The following is a 12,772-nucleotide window of genomic DNA, read 5'->3' as shown; positions in this document are numbered from 1 at the left end:
ATAGGCTTCACCCACTATTCTGCCAACCTCCATTGGATATGATCATTGAAGCACAATTCAATCCATCCTCCAACATGTTGTTTGTCTATAATAAATAGAAATACACAAACACTAGACAAACAACATTAGTGGTAAATTGTTTGTTAAACATCATCAAAATAAAGAGGCCAATAATCTTCCCCTTTTTAATGATGACAAATAATTTAAAAAAAGGATATATGCATGAAAGGAAATGAATATATTAAAGTATAATATATCATGCATATAAACAAGAAATGCTATACTCACAATATTTATCCCCCTTTGACAACATCAAAAAGGGGAAAACCATAAAGAATGAAGAGAGCGAAATCTCCCCCTATAAATAAGCATGAGTGAGTATAAAACAAATATAGGGATTGCTCCCCCTATCAAAATGCCTTAATGGATATATGAAATGAATGCTAAGACAAAAACATATGAGTAAGTATAAATGAAAGATATGCTAAACATAACTCACATACAAACAAGACAATGAGAACACATATTGATATGTCATTAACTCACATACAAACAAGACAATGAGAACACATATTGATATGTCATTATGAAATAATATCTCATTACTCAAACATAAAAACCATGTATGAATAAATTTATGAAAACAAAGGAATGAGGAAAACATGAGAACCATGAAAAAAGTTTTCAAATGAAAACAAATTACTCAAATGAAATCATAAATTAAGATTTGACTCTCAAAACAATGTTTGATCAAAAAAGAAAATTTTCTTTGTATAACTTGATCAAACCACTCATAGAATACATTATAAGGCACGAATAGATGATCCATGAGCACAAACATATAAATATCATCATATAAGTGAAATATAATGAATTCAAAGCAACAAATCAAAAAAAATCTTTGACAAAGGAATTTCAAGAGAGGCAATAATATATCAAGCTCTTAAGCTTGTTCCAACCCATATAATCATTCTAGCATCCGGTAAACATGATTTGGGAATAAACACCCAATAAACCCGGGGGTTACATAAATATAAACCTCTCATGAAAATTAAAACTCATAGTCATGAAAATAAAAGATTTGATCAAAGAAAAAATGTTTTCATATTTAAATTTTTCGAAGCATATTTTAAAAACCAAGAAAAATAAAAATAAAAATACTAAGTTCTTGGTTAGAAACAAATCATTTTAGCACCCAAACATTCTTGGTACCGGATTGTTTAGGGATATGGCCCCTATCGATAAAGCTCAAAGCCCTAGGGTTATGAACCCTCTTGGGCACATATGGTGCACTAGCACAATCAAAACAAAAATTATACACATGACCTTTTGATTACAATAGGTGCAATGAAGATGGTTAAATGATTTGTGTTGACCAAGTGGACGTACACGGGAATCATTTGTAAATAAAGATTTTTCTTTTAAATTATTTTACAAATGAGAAACATCATTAAACAAAGGTGGTTTACTTGAGAAATTTGGCAAGTTTGAATATTTTTTCAAATCATAACAAAACTTCGCCAAATGGTCAAATCTACCACAAAGATCATATTTAAAAATATATGGTCTACTGGAAACATTTGGCAAACATGATTTTCTTTTCAAATCAAAACAATATTCGCCCAAATGACCAAAACGATCACAATGATCACACTTGAACACACTAGCATGCTTATGATGAACTTTGTGGGAATGAGCATGTGAATGTGTAAGTGTACAAGATGATGAAGCTACATGAGATGCACAAGGAGCATTAGTATTCTTATGTTTGTGTGCATCATAGTAAAATTTAGATAAACGACCTATTCGGTTGCAAATAAAGCATTTGTAAACTTTGTTATATATGTGTGTATAATGAGTGGATGATGACTTAGACTTGGCACACATATCCATAAGCCTCTTATGATTATTAATGCATATTTTCAAAATTAAATCTAAAGATGAAATGCGTTTATTCACAAGATTTAATTCTTCATTTTTAGACACATAATGCATTTTTATTAGAAGTAGAACATAAATAGTCATTTATAAAAGAAGCAGTATTATTTTTTATGTTCTCAACTTCTAACATGACATTATTTTTATCATGAGTCAAGTTAGCAATATCCAATTTCAAATTATTATTTTCCAAATTTAACATATCATTGTTTACTTTAAGAGCATCATTCTTTTGAGAAATGATATCATATTTGGAAGCTAACTTCTTATGATCGGATTTTAAACCTTCATGCTTGCTTTGTAAATCAATAAAATTTTTATGCAATTTGTTATAGGTATGCAATAATTTTTCACTAGCACAGGCGAGTTCATCAAAAGATAAATCATATTCGGATTCGGACTCACTTACCACACTAAGGTTATCCCCTAGTGAGCGTGTGCATGATGCTCCACTATTACTTGAAGTCGATTCCGCCACGACGAGTCGAATCTCCTCCAAGTCACCTTGATGTGCTTCAAAAAGTTTTCATATTGTGTAAGCACTATCAAAATGAGCAAGTTCATTAGAAATACATGGTTCAAAAGCATTAAGCATGAATTCTAACACTAACTTGTTCATTGTAAACATCTTCTTAACATGTTTGCTCTACTTGGATTTCTCCAACGTGGGCACAATATAAGCATTGTCAATAACTTCCCATAAATCAATATTTTTATATTTAACAAATATTTTAAATCTAAAGCACCATTGAGCATAAGAGAAGTTTTTATATTTTGGAGCAACACTAGGATCATAGCCTAAACAAGATGCATCATTCATATTCATAATTTATAAAAATATGCAAGCAAGATACATTAATAAAAAATTGAATTATCAAAAAAAAGATAACTTGGATCTTTAACTCACGACGATTAAACCTTAAATCAAAGAGCATCAAGCTCTGATACCAAATGAAAGTACCCTAATGCCACTAGGAAAGAACCCTAGGGGGGGTGAATAGGGTTTATGCTAATCTAATCCGATTTGAATGCTAATTAAAACTTATTAATAAATATATTCTTGCAAGATAGATATATAACTAATTATGAGCAAGAATATATAATATGAACAAAGGGTTATATCCTTGCAATAAGATATACTATGAGATATATGCAAGGATATACAAAACACTCAAGGGTAAACAAACTAAACTAGATAGTGGGTTATATAAATAATGAACAATATACAAAGGCGATATAAGATATAAACATAAAAAATAAGTGTGCCAATGTAATCACAAACAAACGATATGTTCACGAGGTTCTGTCCCCACGACCTACGTCCCCACTCCTCACCTCAAGGAGATCTCTACTATCACACCGGGTTTTCTACGCTTACCCGAAAAACATTTACACCTCACAATATGGTTTTCTAGCTAATCGAAAACTTTACAATCCATACTCACAATGTAACTACACTAACCCTCAAGTGTTGGTCTCTAGCTTATGTCTCCCTCAAGTGTTAGGAATTACAACCTCTCTCTAGACCTTACCACCTACCCCACTCCTCTTGGGACGACCCCGTCTCTCACCACACACTCCTTTTGGTGTACTAGTGTATTACAAAGTGTTTAACATAATTAGGCTCACAATACAAATAAATTTATTCTTTACAATGGATGAGAACACAATGTAAGCTCACACTCTAAGTCACATAATCGCACAACCTAATTATATAATGTATGCAAATACAATAAGCTCAATGGTTGTGTGTGTAAACAAAGAGTAAATATAAGCTCAATGGTTGTGTGTGTAAACAAAGAGTAAATAAAATCAACTAAACTCAATATAAACACTAGCTTAATGAGTAAATAAAATCAACTAAACTCAATATAAACACTAGCTTAATAAAATGGTAATTAAATAATATAAATGTAAAGCTAGATTGAGTTTAGAGAAACTTTTCTATAGATAATAAGAGAGGGAGAAGAGTGAATGCTCAAACACCAAGGATGATCTCCACTTTGCTCTTGTGAAATTGTTTTCACAAAACAAACTCTCAAATGCTTAAAAGCTTTTTAAACAAACACTAAACAAAACTTAAACCCTTGTTTAAAACTCTTTTAAACTTGTTCAAACATTTCATTAGTTGGTTGTGAAAGATGAGAGCAAGGGGTATTTATACCCATTCAAAACTTTAGCAAAAACCCTAAGAAAAAGATCAAAAACCCATAAACAAACAAAACAGAAAACTAGTCGTTACTGTGCAACGGCTCTCTGATAAGTCAACTCATGAGTCGACTTATATGAGTCGACTCAGCAGACGAAAAAACACAACTGGACTACAGTTCATAAGTCGACTTATGAGTCCACTCATGAGTCGACTTATGAGTCGACTTATAAGTGCACAAACCTGAAATGCACATAAAAACTCAATTTAAACCATGTTTAAAATATCAAATAAATTCCAAAAACTGTAAAATTTGGGGAATAGTTTATAAACATGTTAATTAACATGTTACAAAAAGAATTTTTGGAATTGCACGTTAATTAACATGTTACAAAAAGAATTTTTGGAATTGCACTTCTCAATAGTGAAAACTCATTATTTTACGGAACTAGTTCAAAACATGAAAAGTATTTTTGGAATTGCACTTCTCAATAGTGAAAACTCATTATTTTACGGAACTAGTTCAAAACATGAAAAGAAATTTGATGTTTTGATATAAACACAACTTTGAAATATTGTCAAATGTTCTTATAGACTTAATAAAAGATGTATATCATGATTGTTAAGTCCATAAACACGAATACAATATTTTCTCAAAATTGCATATTCTATGCAATATATTCTTAAACAAAATAGAGTATGAAACATATGATTATATATATGAATGTAAATTTGTTTCATGTCTATATAGTTAAACCAAAACACAATAATAAATATATAATCTCATATTTATAAGCATGAAACTTAAAACTATGTATGTATATATATATAACTATATATATACATAGAAACATATATGTATATGTATGAATATAAACCTAAACTAATGTTACCCAAGCTTGATCTTGATCTTTAATAAGCTTGACTTGGTACACATTGTGGATGAAGCTAGAACTTGGATCTTTAACTTGAATTGCATAGGCTTCACCCACTATTCCGTCAACCTCCATTAGATATGATCGTTGAAGCACAATTCCATCCATCCTCCAAGATGTTGTTTGTCTATAATAATAGAAATACACAAATACTAAATAAACAATATTAGTGGTAAATTGTTTGTTAAACATCATCAAGACAAAGAGGCCAACATACAACACTCATAATGCAATCACACAACACGCCCTCTAAGTGTTGGTCTAGCCCGTGTCACCTTCCTCAAGTGCTCGGATTTACAACCTCTCTAGGCTTTACTAGTGACATCACTCCTCTTGGAATCGACCCCGTCTCTTACCACACACTCTTTTCGGTGTACTTGTGTATTACAAAGTGAACTCTCAATAATAAAGTACAAATAAAATGATTTATTCTCCAATACAATTTAGGAACAAAATAAAGCTCACTCAATCACACTCACAACCCAAATGTATTATATGTAAAAATACTCAAGCTCAAATATGGGTGTGTGTGAAAACAATATGAACAATAATGAAAATTAAACTCAACATAAAATCTAACTTAAATAAAATTGATAATCAACAAATAAATATATAAAGGTAGAATTGAGTTTAGAGAAAACTTCTTTGAAATAACAAGAGTGAGAGAAAGATGGAATTGAAGCTCAAACATGAAAGAATCAATCTTCTCCTATTGTGAAAGTTTCTTCACAAACCAAATTTGAAAGCGCTTAAAAACTCTTAAACAAACTTAAACCCCTTTGTAAACTTCTTTTAAAATTTTCTTCATAAGTTCAGAAGTTAAAGGGTTGGGGGTATATATAGGATCAAGAAACAAAGACCCAAAAACCAAAAAATATCACAAAATAATAAAATCTGGAAAACTAGCCATTATGCTAACGACTACCAGTTCGGTCGACTGGATGACACTAGTCGGTCGACCGAAAGGTGTGCATCGGTCGACCGAACTCAAGTTATCAGTCGACTGAAACACCTTGAGAAAAATTAGCTGAAACTTGTGTTCTGGTCGGTCGACCGGCAAACCTTGTGTGGTCGAGCGAAAACAGATATATGGATTTCTAGACTTTTGAAATGTAGATTTTAAAGTTTGAAACATTATTAAAAAATATCAAATAATTTCTAAAAATTGTAAAACTTTGGAAAATATTTATAAACATGAAAATGAACATGTTACAAAAAGAACTTTTCAAATTGCATTTCTCATTTGTGAAAATTCTTTATTTTTCAAAATAGTCCAAAACACGAAGTTTCAACAACACATGATTTTGACACAATGTTTTCAAACAAGTTTGAAACTTCTCTTAAGTGTATTACTAGACTTTATAAAAAGATGTAAAATAGTATAATCAAGTCTTTAATCCATAGATACATTATTTTGCAAACTTACAAAAGTATGAAAATGAAAAAATGATTTCATTGATTTGAATATGTCAAAGCTTGATTTTAATGAAATCATTTTAAGTACATATAAACATGAAACAAATATGTGTGTATATAACTATATCCATTTGTTTTATATTTATGTGGCTAAACTTGAAAGAAAATAAAACGAAAATGGTGTGTGTGTGTGTGTGTGTGTGTATAATATTGAGCTCTAAGTATTAACACACATAATATAAACACCTAAACTAATGTACCCAAGATAAAAATCTTTGCTAAGCTCGATCTTGGACAATCCTCCATCTTGACTAAAGTTATGAAGCACGAACTCGTATTTGACTTGAAGAGCGACGATTTTATTTCTATTCTCCTTCCAACCTCTAATGGATATGATCGTGTATGCACAATTTTATCCAACCTCCAACATGTTATTTGTCTAGATTACCTAATATGGAAATACAAACACTAGACAAATGATATTAGAGATTGTTTATAAAACATCAAAATAAGATTAGATAGTAGGTTCATAAGCATGAAGCTTAACAATCTCCTCTTTTTTTATGATGACAAACAATCTACACAAGGAGTATATAAAATATGCAATAAAGCACAATACTCATAATATACTTACAATCCACTTGTTTCTCCCCCTTTATCAACATAAAAACAAGGAAAATAATAAGAGAGTGAAAGGTCCCACAACAAATAAGCCTGGTGAGTATAAACAAATAGAGAAAAAGCTTCCCCTATCAAAATGCCTCATAGAATGTATGTAATGATGACTAAGGAAAATATGTGAGCAACCATACATAGATGGAATAAGAGCATATAAGACAACTCACATATGAGGAGACCAAAGGAACACATATATCATATATGTATATATCATTTAGAAATATGTTTTAGAGGTCTCAAACATAAATAATATATTGATTTATAAAAACAAAAGAATGAAAACTTGAGAATCATAAAAAAAATATTTTCAAATGAGAATAAATCACGAGAATCATAAAAATTATGACAATCATGAAAGTCCAAATAAAAATCAAATCAATCAAATGAAATCATAAATCAAAATCTAAACCATAATCACATAAAAATATGCTTAGTTTACAAATCATCATTTTTGAAGAATAAGTATTAAGCAAATAGCAATGTCAAAACATTTAAATGTTTTATATATAAAGATCAAAAAGAGTATGCTTAGGATAAAACAATCCAAAATTAATTTACAAAAAAGCAAGAGAGACTATCATATCAAGCTCTTTGAGCTTGTTTCAACCTATATAAGCATTTGGCACCCCGTAATTATGATTTAGAAATAAATAACCAATAAATCCGGGGGGTTGCTCAAACATAAACTTTTCATAAATAAAGTCGAAAACAAGGTATATTACCAAAAAGATGTTTTAGCATAAAAAAATCATCTTGGTAAAATTTTATCAATTCATAAAAAGTAAAAACAAGAAAATCTATAAAATAGAATAAAAAATGAAAGATATATTTTTAAATCTTACACCAAGTTTTCCTTTTCTTTAAAGATTTTAAAAATAGTTTGTAATTTGTTTATAAAATTTCAAATAAAAATCATCTTTAAGAACATGAAAAACTAAAAAGCTAAAAATTTGTTCTTAAAAATCAAACATATTTTGGTACCCAAATACTCTTGGTACCGAAGAGTTTAGGGACATGACCCCTATCATTAAAGTCCAAAACCTAGGGTTATGATCACTTTTGGGCACATTTGGTGCACTAACATGATCAAAGCAATAATTGTGTAAATGGCCCTTTCAATTACAATACGTGCAATGAAAAGAGTACATTTGTTTATGTTAATGTTGTGGTTATGTACAGGAATCATTTGCAAACATAGATGGTCTTTTAAATTCATTTTGCAAATGAGAAATATTATTAAACAAATGTAGTCTTCTTGAAACATTTTGCGAAATTAAAGCTTTTTACAAATCAAAACAATATTTTGCCAAATGACCAAATCCACCACAAAGATTACATTCAAACACACGTGGTCTTTTAGAAACATTTGGCAAATAAGAAATCTTTTGTAAATCAAAACAAAAATTCAAATCACATTTATACACATTAGCATGCTTATGATGAACTTTATATGTGTGTGTATGTGTATGTTGTGATGAAGATTGATGGGATGCACAAACATGATTATGCTTGATGGATTTTTGTGCATTATAACAAAATTTAGTAAGATAGCCTCTACGGCCGCAAATAGAATATTTATAAACTTTGTTATACATGTGTGCATAGTGTCTTAGTTTCTTGGAAGAATTTACACGGAACTTTATACACAAGTCCATAATCTTATTGTTATTATTTACAATGCATGTTTTAAGGGTTAAATCTAAAGATGATATGCGGTCCTTAATATGATTCAACTTATTTACTTCCACAAATGCACTGTTATTAAAAGCAGAACATATATAAGTGTTAGCAAAAGAACTAACTTTATTTTTAATGTTTTCTACTTCTAACATTAAATTATTTTTCACATGAAACAAACTAGCATTTTCTAACTTTAATTTTTCATTACTCTCTTTAAGATTTACATTTTTATTAGCAATGATATCAAATTTTAATACTAGTGTCTCATGATCGGATTTTAATTCTATATGCTTGCTTTTCAAACTAACAAAATTATTATGTAACTTAGTGTAGGCATGCATTAATCTATCATCTGCACATACAGATTCATCAATAGATAAATCACATTCGGATTCTGAATCGCATACCACATTAGGGCTATCGCCTAGTGGCCGTGTGCATGATTATGATGTTCTATCCTTGTTTAAAGTCAATTCTGCCAAAACGCGTCGAATCTCCTCCAAGTTCTCTTGATGTGCTTCTATAAATTTTTATAATTTGTAAGCACTATCAAAATGAACAAGCTTGATAGAAATTGATGAATCAAAAGCATTAAGCATAAATTCTAACACAATCATGTTCATTGTATACATATTTTTATCATTTTTTTCTCCACTTGGATTTTTCCAAGGTGGGCAAAACATAAGCTTCATCAATGACTTCCCACAATTCAATATTTTTATATCTAACAAATATTTTAAATCTAAAACACCATTGAGCATAGGGGAAAGTATTACATTAATATCACATATATATATATATATGCAAGTAAGATGTAATAAATCTCAAAACTAGATTACAAAAATACAAAGCTAGGATCTTTAACTCAAGGCAGTTAAGCCACAAATCAAAGAACATCAAGATCTGATACCAAATGAAATTAACCTAGAGGTGGGGTGAATAGGGTATATGTTAATCTAATCTAATATTAATGATAAATTAAAACTTATTAACAATATCCTAGTAATTATGATATACACAAAGATATATGAGTAATGATATGTAATTAAACTAAGGGCGATATAATCATGAACAAGTATGTAAATGAGATAATACAAAAATAGACAATACATCATGGAGTTTGGTCGCTCTCTACCTACATCTCCTCTCCCCACTCACGAGGAGAACTCCACTATCTCAAAAGATACTACACAATAGGTTTCCAATGCTCACCGATAAATATTTACAACTCTCACAATGTAATCACACAACACACCCTCTAAGTGTTAGCCTAGCCCGTGTCGCCTTCCTCAAGTGCTTGGATTTACAACCTCTCTCTAGGCTTTACTACCGATGTCACTCCTCTTGGAATCGACCCCATCTCTCAACGCACACTTCTTTAGGTGTACTTGTGTATTACAAAGTGAACTCTCAACAATTAAGTACAAATAAAATAATTTGTTCTCCAATACAATTTGAGACCAAAATAAAGCTTACTCAATCACACTCACAACCCAAATATATTATATATAAAAATACCCAAGCTCAAATATGGGTGTGTGTGAAAATAATATGAACAATAATAAAAACTAAACTTAATATAAAATCTAGCTTAAATAAAATTGATAATTAACAAATAAATATGTAAAACTAAATTTGAGTTTAGAGAAAACTTCTCTGAAATAACAAGAGTGAGAGAGAGAGATGAAATTGAAGCTCAAACACGAAAGAATCAATCTTCTCCTCTTGTGAAAGTTTCTTCACAAAACAAACTTAAAACCGCTTAAAAACTCTTAAACAAACTTAAACCCCTTTGTAAACTTATTTTAAAATTTTCTTAATAAGTTCAGAAGTTAAAGGGTATGTAGTATATATAGGATCAAGATACAAAGGCCAAAAACCAAGAAAATATCACAAAATAACAAAATCTAGAAAACTAGCTGTTATGCTAACGGCTACCTGTTTAGTCTACCGGATGACACTGGTCACTCGACCGAAAAGGTGTGCATCGGTCGACCGAACCCAAGTTGTCAGTCGACTAAAACACCCTGAGAAAAATTAGCTAAAACTTGTGTTCTGGTCGGTCGACTGGCAGACCTTGTGTGGTCTCTGCCGGTCGACTGAAAACAGATATATGGATTTCCAGACTTTTGAAATATAGATTTTTGAGTTTGAAACATCATTAAAAAATATTAAATAAATTTCAAAAATTGTAAAACTTTACAAAATATTTATAAACATGGAAATAAACATGTTACAAAAAGAATTTTTTAAATTGAAATTTCTATTTGTGAAAACTCTTCATTTTGCAAAATAGTCCAAAACACGAAGTTTTAATAACACATGATTTTGACATAATGTTTTCAAACAAGTTTGAAACTTCTCTAAGTGTATTAATAGACTTTATAAAAGATGTAAAATAGTATAATCAAGTCTTTATCCATAGATACATTATTTTGCAAACTTACAAAAGTATGAAAACAAAAAAATGATTTCATTGATTTGAATATGTCAAAGCTTGATTTTAATAAAATCATTTTAAGTACATATAATCATGAAACAAATATGTGTGTATATAACTATATCTATTTATTTTATATTTATGTGGCTAAACTTGAAAGCAAATAAAATGAAAACGATGTGTGTGTATGTGTATAATATTGAGCTCTAAGTATTAACACACATAATATAAACACCTAAACTAATGTACCCAAGATGAAAAATCTTCGCTAAGCTCGATCTTGGACGATCCTCTATCTTGACTAAAGGTATGAAGCATGAACTCGTATTTGACTTGAATAGCAACGACTTCATTCCTATTCTCCTTTCAACCTCCACTGGATATGATCGTGTATGCGCAATTCCATCCAACCTCCAACATGTTGTTTGTCTAGATTACCTAATAAGTAAATACAAACACTAGACAAATGATAATAGGGATTGTTTATAAATCATCAAAACAAGATTAGATAGTAGGTTCATAAACCTGAGTCCTAACATATCAAAGAGCTCATAGTAAATTTCGAGCACCTCTTTGCAAGAGCTTTGAATTAAAGGGGCAAAGGAGATCAATCTTCATCTCATTATGACTAGTAGTAGGAGTGTTGGAGGCTATTATAGATCTCAAAATTTAGCACGAACTTTCCTGAGAAATAAGAAATTAGGAACAAGAAAATAAGACAAAACTTGTAGAGAAAATCTCATTCGCAACGAAGAGATATATATATAAGCCCTGAAGAGGACACACATCGAGATCATAATAGTCGACTCAGTCCAAAACGACCGGAGATAAGATCAACCTTAAAATCCGAACAAGTCTTACGAAAATTGAAGAGCTGCCATTTACTCAACACGTCGCTCTACGCGAGAATTAAAGTGATAACGATGTACAATCCTTGATGACGTCAAAAGGTCTCTCCAACCCCTCACTTTCCTCATAAAACACCTTGAAACTCACCAACAGACGAATAGTCAAACCTCTGTTGGAGCCCAACCCATCAGACATGTGCGGCCGACCTAATAGACTAACAACTCGTGTGATCGACTGAAAACATGCTCTTAGTTAGCCGTCAATAAGGGCGACTCAAACTACTAGAATGCTTTTGTGCTTGTTCAAACAAACTCTTCCTAGCCTATGCCCACTTGGAATTTGACGATTGGGTCGATTCCGACCCAGGACACTTAAGATTAAAACTGTAGAACCCCGTAAATTTATTAATGAATATATTGAGTTATTAGTAGTAAACATTTCTTTTGAGATGAATAACCATATATATATTAAATAAATATGATAAATAGTGTTTGGGAGCCTAGCAAGAATTTCTATGTTAGAGAAATCAAGGGGATTGATCAGCATGTGATAGAAGGCATAGCAGGCAGTTGTTCTGCTGTGCGGTCGACCGCGATGTGCGCGGCGGTCGACCGCACAGCAGTCGGGCACACAGGAGACTTTTCTCCTGCTGTGCGGTCGACCGCGCAAGGCGCGGCGGTCGACCGC

This window comes from Asparagus officinalis, chromosome 7 (genome assembly GCF_001876935.1).
Source record: "Asparagus officinalis chromosome 7, Aspof.V1, whole genome shotgun sequence".
Lineage (NCBI taxonomy): Eukaryota > Viridiplantae > Streptophyta > Magnoliopsida > Asparagales > Asparagaceae > Asparagus > Asparagus officinalis.
This window is presented reverse-complemented; position numbering follows the sequence as displayed.